This window comes from Haemorhous mexicanus, chromosome 5 (assembly GCF_027477595.1).
Source record: "Haemorhous mexicanus isolate bHaeMex1 chromosome 5, bHaeMex1.pri, whole genome shotgun sequence".
Taxonomy (NCBI): domain Eukaryota; kingdom Metazoa; phylum Chordata; class Aves; order Passeriformes; family Fringillidae; genus Haemorhous; species Haemorhous mexicanus.
Window position 1 is genome coordinate 33,837,757 of NC_082345.1, and position 16,289 is coordinate 33,854,045.

The 16,289-nt window shown below is 38.3% G+C and overlaps 1 long non-coding RNA gene across 1 annotated transcript; it reads left to right on the top strand.

Annotated features, from left to right (window-relative positions):
* The first annotated feature begins 7,253 nt into the window (after positions 1-7,253).
* LOC132328102 (uncharacterized) lies at positions 7,254-15,963 on the top strand. Its single transcript, XR_009486685.1, has 2 exons — positions 7,254-7,365; positions 15,763-15,963. It is a non-coding gene; the product is annotated as an uncharacterized LOC132328102 (long non-coding RNA).
* The last annotated feature ends 326 nt before the right edge of the window (positions 15,964-16,289 follow it).

Below are 16,289 nucleotides of genomic sequence, written 5' to 3' on the forward strand. Positions count from 1 at the left end.
CCTCTGCTCAGTGAGGAAACCCTGTTTTAGATTTAGAAATTAAGGCTCCTTGGAAGTCATTTGTGCTGGACAGCATTTCACTTTACAGGCATGCCAGAGAGGCCCAGAAATGTGGAGTAGGAGACACCAGAATAAATGCTGTTTCCATTTTTTTTTTTTCTTTTTTGTGATGCGATTTTATTACTGAGAAGTTGTGATGTTAAGACACTTCTAACACGAGCTTTGATGGTTATTTCTTTTTTTTGGGAGGGTTTGCTAGGACAGAATCACAAGGTGACTTCTATAAGCAACTCATACAGAGTCCATCTGCACACTTGAACATGCAGCTTCTCCCTCTTTCTGTTGAAATGATTCCTATGGTATTGAAACCAGCAGGAGCTTATTGTCTCCCTATAAGATACTCTTTAGAAAATCTTACCTTTCTCTTGTAATTTTTTTCTTGTTATCAATGTCACCTTGTTCTGGAAAGATTTTAGTTAGGCTGTAATTTTATATGCATCCTTCTGAGGCAGCTTAATGAGTTTTGTTATGATTGTCACCATGCTCTAGGCTGAGTAAAAATATTCTTGAAATTAAAAAAAAAATAAGCCTATTCCTTATTCCAGGAAGGCATAAGACTTTCTGCTTGTGTTTATAAAGTAAGAAATGAGTGATAAACTTTGAGCAAGCCAGAAGCTTTGATGTCATTTGACTGAGAAATTATGGCTTTGCCTCATTTTTGGAAACCAGATTTGTGATTAGATTTCTGACCTATTCTGTGCTGTTGTTAAGACCTGAAGTTCACAGCAAAATGAATTCATGCTCTCAAGCAAAACTCTTTTCAGAGTGACACAACAGAGCTGCACAGTGAGATATTCTGTATAACTTGTGAAAAATTTAAAATGAGGTTTTGATGCATTTCAGCAATATGTTGTGTGGAGCAGCTCATCTATGTGACCTGCAGAATGTCAAGCTTTTTTGTCCTCTTCCAACCACCTTGTATTATTTCGAATTACATTTATAAGTCTTGAATACAGGGCCCTGTTCTCCTCACAGACTGTTATGGTGCCTTCTCCATGAGACATCAGTCTCTGGTGGGATCCCTTGGCAGTATAACTATGGAAGACAGATACTCTTGCAAAAATTACTTTGACACTACAGCAGCCTATCCTTGGTTCTCCCTCTTTCCTTAGTACTTCTTGGATGAAGACAGGGGAATGTGGGTAGGAAACACATCTACTCACAATAAATGAGGTAAAATAGCTAACATGCATGGACGGTAGGGTCTGTTGCTTCAGGGAGAACTGGAGGCACAGTAGGGTGCATGCAGGACACCCTGCTCCATCATGTTACACATCCAGCCAGGAAAGTTTGTTATCAAGGTCTAAAAAATCATTGAAAATTGAGCAAATTGAAAGGGAGAGCAATTAATAGATATTTTTTTCTTGAAACCCTCCTGCTTTTACTTGCCATGTGAAGCACAGTTGTTAGTGCGTGTCGTAGTTTTTCAACTGGCCACTCAGCTGCTTCCTGCATCTCAGATCTCCCTGTTCCTCTGTCTGATGTGTGTGTCATAGCCAGTGAGAAAGGCAGCAACTATGTGACTGAAACACAACAAAGAGCTTTGCAATTGATTTTTCCTCTGTGTTGTTAGAAAACATCAGATTGCTTAAAAGATCTCACTGGGAATTGCAACCTTCTTCCCCACTGGCTTTTTATTACTTGTTGATTAAACATCCTAGCCTGGGTTTTTGTAGCGGCTTAAAACAAGGACTGACATGAAAATATTTTCTCAAGGGATAACCTTCTCATTCCAGCCATTTTTAACCTCACACTGACAGTGATTTCAGCCACAGTGGGTTCTTGGAATCCCTGAGCTCCCCGCTGGTGACATTCATTGCCAACGATGCCAACGGCAAGCCCGCACCCTGTCTGTCCATGTCTGCTCCTCCCAACAAACCCAGTGTGCAGTGACACATGCTAATGAATAAATGGAGAAAAAAGGCCCAGAGAGCAGGTATTTCCACTTGCTAGGTGTAAGGCCATCTGTCTGCTACCTGGCAGCTAAATGTTTACTGGCTAGCATGTGTGCCTGGTTGAAGACTTAATTGTCTGCCACTATTATTAGCTACCTGTTATTGAGTGCCAACAATGTGTTCTCCTGCCCTACAGTAGGAGACACAGCTTTCTCATCTTCAAACAGCCCTCAGGAGAGAAGACAAGTAATAAACACTCCCAAGTTACGTGGCTGGGCTTAATTCTTACAGATAGATTTACTCCCCCGCTTTTCCAACAGATGTTTGTCTTTCAGTAGATTCCCTAAAAATGCATTTATTCCATTTTATTTCCTGAAAAAAATGGAGTCATACAGGTTTTTATAATGTGCCATCCTGTTTTATTTGCTCCTAAGCAGTGTCTGGGATTACTGCATTGTCTAAATATGCATAAGTTGAGTTTTAAAGCCACAGAGAGTTTCAGGCTCTCTTGTACCTAATTCTTCTATTTACACCATCCAATTAGTGCTGGTCCTATCAAGACTTTCAGACATCTCAGAGAAAAAAATATTACTCCAGGGTCATAGGGAGCGAGACAATCTATGTCCTCTAAACACAGGAGATAAACTCCCCTGATTCTTCCTCACACCTGAAGCTTCTGGAAAAAAGCTAACCACAAAAAAGGATTTCTGAAGTGATTTTTAGATGCATGACAAGCTTGATATTGCATTGGTTCTAAGTGTCAGATAATAGAAGTATGTTATTAATTAATTCAGTAACCACATGAATTTCAGATTCTGTTTGACTAAAGACTGTATGAAAGAGAATAGATATCGTAAGCATCATGAAAAACACTTTTATATACAATAAATAACTTAATAACTACTTTGGCCAAGTAAGTTTTGTTCCTAGACTACCTAAAAACATCAGTAAGCAAAAAGAAAATTAAAAAATTCTTATGTGTTGGGAACCTTCCATCATTTTCTAGCTGAATCTCTAGGGCTTTATATGTTTATATCAATTAACTTAATGCCCGAATGAGGTGATAAAAATAGGTAAGCTGCATGTGGCCCAAAGTCCTTTGGAAAAACAGGACTTATGCCCTTCATTCACTCTGGAAAATTACAATCCAGTTTTAATATTCTGAAGCATAATAGGATGGTTGGCCTGAAATGGGTCATTAAACAAAAACTGCTGTCAGGTTGCTCCAACAGCTACAGTTTCAGTCTTTAATTTTCCACTGGCCTGAACTTCTTTGTCAGGCATCCACATCATGTATAAATGTAAGAAATACAGTTGTTAGGTCTGATTCCTACACCACCTTCTCAGGCAGCAGTCTGGCAAATGACACCTCAGATGAGGGGCAGCCTGGGCTCCTACTTGTAGGTCACAATGAGAACTAGACTGAAAAAATAGTCCATGCAGTGGTCTTCTTCCAGGTATTTAGTGTGAACACTGGGGAGCAAGACCTCTCCATCTTTTCCCCTTCACTATGCATGGCCTTGGATCAGATTAAACACTCAGCTGAGGAGTTTGCTGTGTAGACTGCATGTTAAAAATGGGGGATTGATGAAGTTTGTCAGTCATCTTGATACAAATTTGAAGAATAGTATTTAATTTAAAAAGTAATTTTTGAAGGTAAATTGATAAAAAAGCTGGGGAAGAGGAGGCTTCAAAGCATCTCAACAGCAATCATCCAAAAGGCGTGAGGAGGTTGCTGAGCAGATATGGTCAGGCTTTTCTGAAAATGATCTTAGCATTAGGCCACTAAGGTACAACCCAAGTTGCCCAGCAGCCAGCTTTAGTGGCCTTCTGGGTGGGCAGAACCCATTAGATGGAGGCGTGTGATATTTTTAATTTTTTCTCTGGATTCAGGGAGTGAGTTAAACTGCTCAGCTGGGCAGGCAACGATTGACTAAAGAAAATGTCCACCCCTTTTAAGCACCCTAAATGTGACCAAGACAAGTGTTTCATTCATATCCTCTCCGTGACAATTTAAAGAATCCAGGCAAAGTGAAACAGCTAAAATGATAAAAGCTTAAAATTTTCAGCCATCAAACATAGCTGTTCATGCAGATGTTCTGGGGGGATTGAATTGCCTTCTGGCAGAAGAAGGGAATGAGTTGGTATGTACTGCTTTCTGGGCAGTCTACTCAGCAGTTCAACCAGTACAGAGATATTGCACCAGGTCTCTGAAGCTTCTGCAAAACTTACTCCATGCCTCTCACTACCTCAGCCCAGGAAATCTTACTGATTTTCAGACACTTTGCAGAAATAGAATTGTATTTTCTTTTCAACTGTGGACATGCAGGCCCCATCTTCAGTGCATTGCTCCTCCTCTGTGTCGCCTTTCCCCTCTTTTCCCTCCAGAGGGAAATGCAAGCTTACAAGGGTGGCTCTCACACGAAATTGTGAATAAAGCTGGGAGCAAGGAGTTGCTATTCTATTGCCTGTGAGACATAACAACCTGCACTTGTTTTGTCATGTTTTCCCTTCATCCCAAGATGATTATTTCTTATTACTCCTCACCCATCTACAGGAGACTATAAAACTGTCATTCTGATCCAACCACTAAACCTGTCAACAACTGAACACTAATGTACCTGGCCAGCAGATGACTCCTGCCTCAGTCATGCCTTTCTGGCATGCTTACCCCTATTGTTCAGGCAGTCAGCCAAACCATTGCCCTGTAAACATTAAAAGATTTCCTGAGGTTCAGCAAGCTTAAGGATCCACATGGTGGCAACCTTAGATGCTCTTGTTCTTGCTTTTCCCACATAATTCACATTTCCCGAGACTTAGTTATTTCAGACATCTTGCAAAAAAATGTTACCAAGGCATTAAAAAAGGCCCACTTTGGAGGTGAGATAATAGAAAAAGATTAGATTATGGAAAAGATGAAAGTTATTTCTCTTTAAGACAGCTGAAACCAGAAATTCTAAACCTTTCACTAAATTTTTTAAATGCTGGACATAGACATCTTTTTTATTTATAATAAAAGCTCAAATACTCTTATTGAGAACATTCTTTATCCTGTTATAGAAAAAAAAAATTCACTTAATTATTTATTTTTTAATTTTTCATTTAGATATTTCATTTATTTATTAATATTTGGAGATGGCTTTGTTTGGCAAGTTTAGTTTTCAAAACATCTGGCACCGAACCGGGTCAGAAAAGCCCTACTGGACTGCTCCTGCTGTGAATAGTTAGTCTGTGTATCTGCCTGTCCAATTGGTCTTTAAATCTGAAACTGAAAGAATTTGCAACATAATGACTAAAATGAAATTATTTCTGTTACTTTGCCCTTATTTATTTGAATTCTTTGCAAGTACGAAGGGAGACTAGACAATTAATTGGAAAAAAACCCTAAAACCTTGGCCAAGTGAAATGAAAATAGCCATACAAAACTAAGCAAAAGTGCCCAGGTAAGGCATGCTAGCATTTAATTTTATTTGCCTGCTTTCTGGTTTTATTCACAGGCTTATCTAGACTGCCCCTATCACTTTGGACAAGATGTTCCCTGAAAGCCTTTTCACTACATAAATGCAGTGCTTGGTAGAAGAATAATTTACTTGTCTTAGGAACTAGTGCTAGTGTGAACACAGTTCTGTACCATCATGGCATCGTCCAGTCTAATTTGCTAAAGAGAAAAGCTGTCAGTGTAGCAGTGGATAAGTGATCCCATTTGTCATTATTTCTTTTGTATTATCTGTGTTGAAAAAGGATGAAATTTATTTGGATTACATCACAGAGAAACCAATCTCTTTTTCTGCTCCTGTGGGGCTTTTCCTGGAGGTACCCAGCAGAGACAGCTTGCATTTGTATATTCCTCAAAACACCTGACAGTTTTGTGCCCACACACACTGCTGTTCACATTGCATAGATTTAGGGCTCTCAGGCCCCAGGTCCTGGTGTGACATCCAGCTCCCATACCTTGACAGACAGCTGCCAGGGCACAGAATGTCTGAGCAAACATGGCAAGCCCAGCCTGCCAAAAGTGCTGTGCATGCACGTGGAGTACAGATATGTGCATGTTGTGCTCAAGGTCTGGGAAAACTGGCACACCCAGCAGCATAATTGCAGTCTTTGCTGGTGTTATATTTGTGCAAATAAGAACTATTTGGTGAATACAATCTGCGTTTGCACCTAGGGAAACTTCTGTGCTGAAATTATTAATGTCTTTCCCTTGGCTGAGATAATTATGTTCACAGTTCTTTTACCAGGAAATATCTGTCTGTCTTAGGAATCTGATAGAAACACTCCAGAAGGCTGGTGATGAATGATTGCTGCATCTCTCTGAAGGAGGCTGTTTTCCTTGAAGAGGATAAGATTTAATTTCTTCATAAGCAGTTCCTGAACTGCTGGAATATTTCACAGAATGATAAACCAATGCCAATTCCTACTGACTGTAGGACACAAGGACCAAAACTACAGTAGTTTAGGTGCTGGTAAGAGGCAATCATAGTCAAAGAGAGGCTGGGCAAAAAACTAAATCAGAATGCATGATGCAGCCATCATTTTTCATTTATTTCCCTATGGAAATCAGAGGCCATAGATGCCTCTAGAAGTTTATCTGTGGAAATCTACAATCCTACTGTTTCTCTCCCTTTCCTCTCAAGTCTATATGTTTATGCTATAAGTCCTTCAGCTTTCTTTTTCTGTTATCTTTTAAAAGATTTTTTTCCCCTTTTTCATTTAATTTTCTGTCTGAAGTGCAGCATCACATGATGTCCTGAGGGAAATACTGCAAGGAGGAGAAACTGATGATTAGGTGATGTTGTGGCTTGATCATTATAGGCTTTTCTTTTTTTCTCAAGAATGCTACGTTCAAGTGCTGGAAGATGTTAATGGCTGCCATAAAGTTTGTCTTTGATCTGCAGAAAATTCCAAGCCTCATTAATTCCCTGGTTATGGGGGCACTTTCCATTCAGTCTAAACAAGAAGCAGCAGCTAAGCTCCTGTACGAAGTAAATTTGCTAAAAACTTTAGAAGAAACCACCAAGGCAGTTATCCTACAAAGACAAGCTGAAGTATGAAATAATTTGTGAAGAACAAAGAACTTTCTGGGAAATTATTAAATATTCACTGACTGAGACATTAACTGATAGGAGCTATGTGTTTAGAAATAATCAGAAAACTGGGATAAAACAAGTAGACAATGTGGGTGGCCCAGAGAGAAAGCCAAGACAAAAAGCTTCTGTTGAGTGGAGTACCTACTGAAAATGGAAAGGTAGGTTTCTGAGCAAGGAAATAACCTTCTGCTGTTTATTCCTACCACATTCAGGAAAATGGAGCTTTGTGTACATTCCTTGCAAATACACAGGCTTTCATCAGAGACACTTCAGCTGCCCCAAATCACAGTTGCTTCTATGACAACAAACATGTCAAGATGGTAAGTGGTAGCTAAATGTTGGGACAGGAAGACAGTTGATTGAAAATGTGAGATATTTTAAAAAGTTTGCTTGTTTACTGAGACAGTAGATTTTTTCTACCTTCGGAATCTCCGTTCATGTCTATGACTGCCTCAGTGAGGCTCTGGGAATTGAGGCATCGTGCAGGTCAGACTGCCTTTCCTTTTTCACCATAACTAACTGCAGAATAAATCTGTCAGATGAATGATCTCCATGATTGTACAGGTCAATAACCAGATTCTAGTAGTTTTGGTGAATTTCTCCTTAGCTCTCAATCCTTACAAAGATACTTCCCACTTTTACTGCTGTATATGGTTAAGGAAGATTAGAAGACCATAAATCTGCACTGAGTTGAGCCTAAGAATAGATAGAGGTGTTTCAGGCTGCTGATCCGGTTTGGTCTCTGTCAGAGCTCTTTTGAATGCATACCATTGATCTAAAGAAGCTTTTTGTGTCAATAAGAAATGGGTCATTGGTGTAGTTTTATTAGGCTACAGTCTAATGATAGAGCTTATTGCTCCTCTGACGCTTCTACCAACGCAAGGCTTTTTCCTAACTTGTGTGATAATTTTGTGAACTACAGGACTTTTAAAGCTAAAAATTGTCAGGAAACTTCCCTGGAACTTCTTTCAAAGGCAATCAAAATTTGTGACTCAAATTTAAAAAAAAAAAAAAAATTGATATTATTTTACTTTATCACAAATGGCTTTGGGACTAATTTATTTTCTATATGCATCTTTATTTTCTGTAGAGTCATACATTTATTTTGCCATTAATCACTTTGTCTTTAGACTGATAAGTTTTGAAAGACTCTTTGAAGTCCTTGTTAGCTAATATCATCTGTGCTTCCATTCTTTGGGGCCAGTTACACATATTTAACCTCCTAAGCCTAAAAAAAAAGTCACTGTAAGAAACTACTGCTGCCCCATTCATACTGTTCTTTGACCCATTTCCATCAGAAAGGGAAATTGCCAATCTAGGCCAGATATCTTAAAATGTATTTGGATCCAATAACACAGTCAGACTTGAGTCTTTTTTGGATTTAAATAGGTATCTTGAAACAGTTTTGCATTTCGTAGCTGCAAGATAACCTTGGAGAATTTTGCTGCTATGAAGTCAGAATCTGAATAATGTCTTTTGATCACAGTATACAAAACAAACATTCAGGAGAAAACATGTTGGTTGCTAGTTATCAATTGTTACAGCTATTTGATTTTGAGCTGGTCTATGTGATCTCTTTCAAATTCCTACCGAAAAGAAAGCATACTGAAAAATAGAATTGCAAAGGCCATCTGTAATTTTTCTAGTTTTTATAGACTTGGCAGGGGGCTAAAGGCCTGGAAGGAAAAAGTGTCTGTGCTACATCTCTCCCTGTATGCCTGTGAGCACGAACGCTGGTTTGGGGAGTTTGCTCAACAGCAACATTCTCAATACCTGCTCTGCTCAGGGAAAGCCTACCTAACTTGGCACTTTTTAACCTCCCAGAAGTGCAAACTTTGCCTTGGAAATTCCTAACAGGCAGGATTTTATTTTGGCTAGTTTTTTTCCAATTAATTTTTATTTGTAAGACAAAGAAAATGACAGACAGATGATGCCAATGCATTGAGTAAATATAGCCCAGCTATCTCAGCTGACCTGCTGTTGGAAAATCTAAGTAACTCCAACCCTTCCCTTCATCATTCTCTCATCCCCAAAGTAATAAAAGCAGAGCTAGAGCAGAGAACACCTGGCATGCTGGTCACGCAGCATGACTTTACATTGTAATCATCTTGTCAAGGAGCTGAAAATAGCATTGTGCTGCAGTGTTCACCAGTGCTTCAGGAAGGAAGACAATAACCAGCATTTGGCAGCAGCCTACACGCTAACTGTGAGCGATACAGAAGTGTTCCTCAAATTGTTTCCCTCCTCTCATCCTGAAAACATTCACCCTGCATCCCCTGGTAATGTATCACAGAGGCCCTCACTTCCAGTCTCCACCTAAAGAAGATGTGGGCAGTCACTGTGCTGCACACAACGAGTAATCTCATTTAGCAACACTCCAGTTTTCAACAAAATAGTGCATTAAATTAAATTAATTCTAGCGTGTTTAGTGTGCCATACAAATTCCTGGAAAAAATGGCAATAAAAGGCTTTGTTTGAATGAGTTGAGGTGAATCATGTGCAAATAGGAGTCATGATACACAGTTATTGAACTATGCAGCAACCCAGGAATACAAGATTTAAAATAGAAATTTGGACAAGAGATAAGAGACCTTGCCTGAAGAGAGCTTTTGAAGGAGATCAAGAGGGTGGAGAGCATTGCAGCTAACCTGGAACCAAGGAAATGCCACACAGGGTTAGAGGGATCACAGGGATTAAATAGAAGTCAGGGAATAGGCACCATTTTCCAAGAGTGGATGCTATTGTGGCAGAAAAATTTTGTATTAAATTCTTGAGGGAAAAAAGCACAACATTAGGAAGATGTAAAACGGAGTATTTTCATGTTCAGTCACTCATTCATATGCACAGCTGACACAATAATCAGTAGACTAACAGCCCTTGTACATTTTTGGGTTTGGGGAGCTGAGTATTTAATTATGAATATTGTTGTATCACTTCATTACTTGAGCACAGCTCTCTAGGTTTCTTTCTGCAGTAATACATTGGAAGGAACAAGCACACCAAAGGCAAGAGGCACAGAAATGTGCTGTGTTAGCAATGTTTATTCAAATTTGATGCTAGGTTAGCAATTCAACTGTACAGGGCCAGTCAACTTGCATTCACTAGCCTGAGGTGGAGGTAATCCCTGATCTGATTACTGAATTTAAAATTTTGGCATACCAGAAATAAGCAAGAATTCTGAGTGTTAATAATGCATCAGTTTTTCAAAAGTCAAGTAGGAAGACCCCTAGATGTAGATTATTATGCATGTCCTCATTCCCAGTCACTATGATAAGAAAACTGGTATTCCCCTGATAGAAAAGTATAAATTTAATCAGTACAACTCCATGTTGTTTTATAGAAAATGGTCAAACAACTATGCTTTTCTTCACTGAGAAGATTAATTCCATAAAAATTCATTTATTTACCAAACTCATAGTCTGCTTGGGATAATCTGGACACTCAGGTCAGTAATACCTGGCTTTCTCTTAAAAAAAAATAATGCTATACAGGGTGAACCAAGCATATTGCATCACATAGGTTAAGAACTAACTAACTGCAGCCCACCAAAACAATCACCAGAGGGAATTGCTCTCACTACATCTCACTGGAGATGCTTTTCCTGAAGCTTTGTAGAAACTCTGCAGAGAACACCACGCAATGCATACAAAATAACCTGGACTGTGTAGTAAAATACATCACTTTTAAGAAAAATATTAGTGCAGTAGGGGAAACTTTTCCTCCTCTGTGTTGTATGGGTTGTTCTGCACAGGGCAGGGCACAATGAAGAGCCTCAGAAATAATTCAAAGACTGAAGAAAATGGAAAGACCATAATGATGCAGAATTTAGCTTATTAAAACAAGATGACAGAGTATTTAATTACAGAGTGTAAGTACAGCAAGTAGGAAGAAAATAGTGGTTACTGGAGGGGTTTTTATTCTAGCATAATGAGAAAGCAGGAATGCAAGACAAACCCAAGAAATGTTAAATTGGATTTTTTGGCAAACGATGAAACAGATTACTTTCAGGAAAATTTTCCAAAGGGAAGCACTAATTAATCTATTTTTCATAAATTTCTAATAATATTTGAATTGGCCCTGATGCTGAAATGATCAGAAAAATGTCAACCTTTTTCTAACAACTGTCTTCTTTTCAGGTCAGAGCCTTTTTATTCATCACAGATGATGCCTTAACATCCTGTTTCTATGCAAGCATTTATTATGAATGTAGTTTTAATGCAGTTTGCCCTTTTTGAGCAGCCTATTAGGTGATAATCATAGGAGTAAAGTCTGATCTGCACTTTTATTTTGTCAGGCAAAATTTAGTCTGATCTGTGTTTTCTTTCACCTAGAATAACTGGCTCTGAGTTTTTGTTGTGCTTTTATTTTTTTGTTTGTTTGTTTTTGCTTGTGTTTTTTGTTTTGTTGTAACAGGGAACTAACAGAGGTAAAACATGGTGGAAATTCTTGTAAAATTAAATTTTCAGCAATGGTTTTGTTAATGCATTAGTTTTTAGCAAGGGTCTTCTCAGACAAAAAGACTGAGGAGAAGAAATTAAAACCTGATTACTCTTTTGCTGTGAGATTTGCTGATGTGCCTCATATGATATAATATTTTGGTGTTTGGTAAAAGGGCAAATTTAGACAGAGGCATGGAAGACATGTAAAATTAAGACTTTTAGAAAGTGATGAAAGAGAGAGTAACCTATGATGAGTTTGCCATGTCTGAATTCTACATGATGCTCACACTCATTGTTTTTTCCCCACTGAAAGTCAGGAAGTTTTAAAATAATTATGTTTTAGCACATTGTGTAAGCTGGAACAAGAGAAAGGGAGAGAGATTGCTTATAACTCATATGCACATGGCTATTTTTTTTTTTTTTTGCAAATTTTAGCCTCTTTAATTGCCTCACTAACCAATCCATCACTTCTACTGATTTTATTTGCTAAAATAATATAAATTGAAGAGAATAAGCTCTGCACATACACTTTAGAATATAAAGATGTAAACACACTGGAAAGCAGCATCTTGAATCAGAGTAGTTAAGCAGCCATGGCTAAAACTTGTCTTTTAAGATTGATGATCACTGCTTGTGTTACTGGAAAATGAGCTGAATATACATTTACAGCTGCTTGCATTGCCTCCTTCTGGGGGCTGGAACCATAAATGTATAGGTTTCTAAATGGCTGGTACAGTAAAAATGGTAGTGTTGTGCCTTGTGCCCCTTCCAGGTTTTGGTTTATTGATCCTAGATTACACAGTGCATGGTTGCTGAGCTGCAGACAAATGGGACTTGACAGTTCTCTCTGTGGGATATTGCTCTATGATCCACTTAATGGTAGGGGAAACTTCTACCTAATTGACTTTTAGCATATTGAAATTCCTTCCTGGATTGCTGTCACAAAACCCACCAGTATGACTCGTGTCATCTTCAGTAATTCTGTGAGAGAGAAAGGCTGAAAAGCCAGAAGAGTGATTTATCATGTCATTCCTGAGAGGGGTCTCTTCTGCTTCGAGAGTGAGAGACAACTCTCAGTAACAAAGCTCATGCTGCCACTTGGCACTCATAACCTTAATCTGTCAACAATAGTACTTAGCATTTATATAATGCTGTACTGGCATTAGCTAATTAATTCTTACAACACCACTGGGAGATGAGTCACTAAACACCTTTAGAAAGACTTTCCTTTTAATGCCTCTGGTGATGTTATGTGCTGAAATGAAGAGATTACTGGCACTCATCTCAAAGAAAAGCTAGAAGGTGATCTTAATACTTCATGATTGTTTCTTTAATTAAAAAAAAGTTAAAAAAATCTCTCAGAAGTTTAGCAGAGTTTAGTAAATCTTGATTCAATTCCACCTTTTGTCAGAATGAAAGGGAATTCCGCTGTATAACATTATTTCAAATGAAATCTCAAGGAATAGTGATTGGTGTCAGTTGAAAACCCAACAATATACTTGCTGCAAAGCAGCAACTTCAGATCGTTAATACAGAGGGGAAAACATTGAAAATAGAAAAAACTCCAATATTTTCTCACTTTGACAGCTGGGCCTCCCAGCTTGTACTGAAAGATGTCATTATTTGGCCAGAACAGAGCTACACTGCATGCTAGAGCAAACCCTGCTGCAGCAGTGGAAATTTATTTTTTCTTCACTTCGAAAGCACTGTTTTAGGTGTGGGGCTGTTTTGTGTTGGTAAGCCTCATGCCATTCTTCCTCAGTGGTGGGCACAGCCAGTTCTCAGCAGGTTAAAGTTTATCCTTCCACTTTTAGCTGCCTTGCAGCAGACTGCCGGAAGCAGGCTTTTACAGAAGCAATTTCAGCAGCTTTTTCAGGAGCAATTTCTCTGCTTCTACGCTGGTCTCTGCTCCTCCCAGGGCACCCCAGCTCCAGGCCTGCAGGGCAGCCCCATGTCTTGCAGGCAGCAAAGAGAAGGGCAGAGCACTTATCCCAGTGTTATTTCTACCAGAGGCAGGTGTAGCATTGTCCTGATTTCAGCTAGGATATGGTGGGCTCCTCTCAGGAACTGTTACAGGGCTGTGTTTTGGGTCCAGAATGAGAATGACCTTGATAACACACTGCTGTTTTGGTTTTTTGCTAAGCCATGTTTATCTTAAGTCAAGGACTTTTTTCCTTGTCTTTTGCTCTGCCGGTGAGGAGGTACACAAAAGAAACTGGGAGGGAACATAGCTGGGCAGGTGACCTGAACTGACCAAAGGGATATTTCACACCACAGAACACCATGCCCACTGTATAAAAAGGGAGGAATTATCAGGGAATGTGGTGGATCTGGGTTTGGGAAGGGGATTCTGACATCAGTCAGTGGTTGGTGAGCAAGTGCATTGTACACCACTTGTTTTTCTCTTTTTTATTACAATTATTATTATTGTTATTATTTACCATTATTATTTTGGCTTTATTTTCATTTATTAAACTCTTCTTGTCTCAACATACATGTTTGGCTTTGAGTGTCCTCCCCATTCCACCAGGGTGGGGGGCAAAAAGGAGGTTAACTGAGCACAAGCATGTACGGCACAAGGCTGAAAAGACAAATGTAGTGTTGAGCTACAAATGAATAGATCTCACTTTTAGTCTCACTCAGAACATCTCACTTCCTAGCTGAGTGCTGACAATTTGAACTCAAAAGCAGTTTCAGTGCTTGTCATTAGGAGTTACATATTCACACAACTTTTCATTGATTTACTGTAGCCGTGATCTTTTCTGAAAAATCCTTTCCTTAGAATTTTGTCTCCTCAGAAGCTGAGAGGCCTCAGGAACAAAAGGTAAACCATGGTTATCTGCTGCTGTGGAATGCAACAGGTGGATCTCTGATTGGTCTCATGTGGTTGTTTCTAATTAATGGCCAACCACAGTCCAGCTGTCTCAGACAGATTAGGTCAGAGACAAGCCTTTGTTATTCATTCTTTTTCTATTCTTAGCTTAGCCTTCTGATGAAATCCTTTCTTCTATTCTTTTAGTATAGTTTTAATATAATATATATCATAAAATAATAAACCAAGCCTTCTGAAACATGGAGTCAACATTCTCGTCTCTTCCCTTATCCTGGGACCCCTGTGAACACTGTCACAATTTACTTGTTTGCAAGGACTATTCAACTCAAAATACATCTCAAGTCCCTATCCCCCCCTAAAGAAACACCAAACGGGTACAATACACAAGCTATTGAAATATTTAATGAATAGAAAATGGTAGCCTTACAGTCTCTATATAATTAGACCAAACATGTAAAAATGAACCATGGCAGTTCCCAAAGTATTCAAGTTTTTTATGCATCATAGATATGCATGTATGTATGCAACATTAATTTAGAAGTTCTCTTAATGTGATGGCTATTGATTATATATTTTGTATAACCATAGGTATGCTCATAATAAAGTCATATCGCAACTGGTATTTTGGTTAACATACAATGAGAACACACATCAGTAGTTTGTTGATTTAATGTGTGTAAAACAATAAAAAAACAAAGTATACAAGTAATCTGGATCTGATTTTTTTTTTTAACCGCAGAGCTTGTATGTCAAAATACTTATATCATTGACACACACCCTTGTATTCTGTGGCAAAGATTTAATTGTTTTTATGTGATTAATGTGTTGGATATTAGATTTTTTGAAAAAAAAGTCTTTGAAGATAAGACTTTAAAAAGTAGCCTTTGAGAATTCAGTAATTTTCTTTAATTGAAATCAGAATTGATTTGTTCTTTTCATTAGCTTTAAAATAAATTCCAGAAATTCTTTAATAAAATATCTCCAGAAACTTCTTTTCAGACAAACACCTCTGATTTTACTTGCATACATTTAGAGGAAGACAGGAATGCTATACTCTCATGAAAAGGACATTGATTAGCAAACATTAATTAAGTCTGAAGGTTTCAGCAGTTTATGAAACAGTAGATGAAATATTAATATGGAAAATGTTTCCATAGAACATTTGAAAACACTCTTCAGATTCTTTTGAGAGACGATCTTACTCTAATAAAGCATGCCTATGGCAGGAGGCAAACAATTAGCACTACTTGTATAAACTCTTTTTTTCAATGTTTTTCAGTGTTGTGTTACTGTGTGTTTTTGACACACTGGTTTCTGTGATTTATCTTTATGATTTATAGAAGGTTTCAAAGATAACTCTACTGCGTTAGTTAATGAAATATTTTCCACTTTCAGTTAGAAATAGTAAATGATTGATACCTATTGCTTTTTTTTTTTTCCTTTAGGAATGCAAATTTGTCCCTGGTGCAGCCAGCAGTGCCTGCCAGCTCCCTGCTCAGCCGAGGAAAAGCCAGAAGGCTGGGATGGATGTGCTGGTAATGCAACACGTGGACTTTTTGTTTGGAGAACTTAAACGAAAGCAGGCAGTGTGATCAAGATAAAGCTTTTAATGATGTTTGCCTTATTATAGTTATGAATGCTCTCTATTGATTCTCCTCCTCATTTACCCAAATTGCTAAGTTGTTTTCAACTTCTTCCTACAATTAACATGAATGAAGCTGACTGGTGGCTGGCTAGAAATCTTTGCTACTCAATCTTCCTTCATGAACAGCTGTCATAAACAGTGGTCAGGCACAGAAGAGGTGACTAAAATTTATACCATACATAGAAAGTAAAGGAATGACTAAATGTTTGAGAAAAGACTAGTTTATTTTAGACTTTATTTGGTGCAAAACCTAATGACAGCAGAACAGGGTTTTGAGGTAATTTTAACAACAAAATGGAGTGCAGAATTGTTCTACTGTGCCAGCCT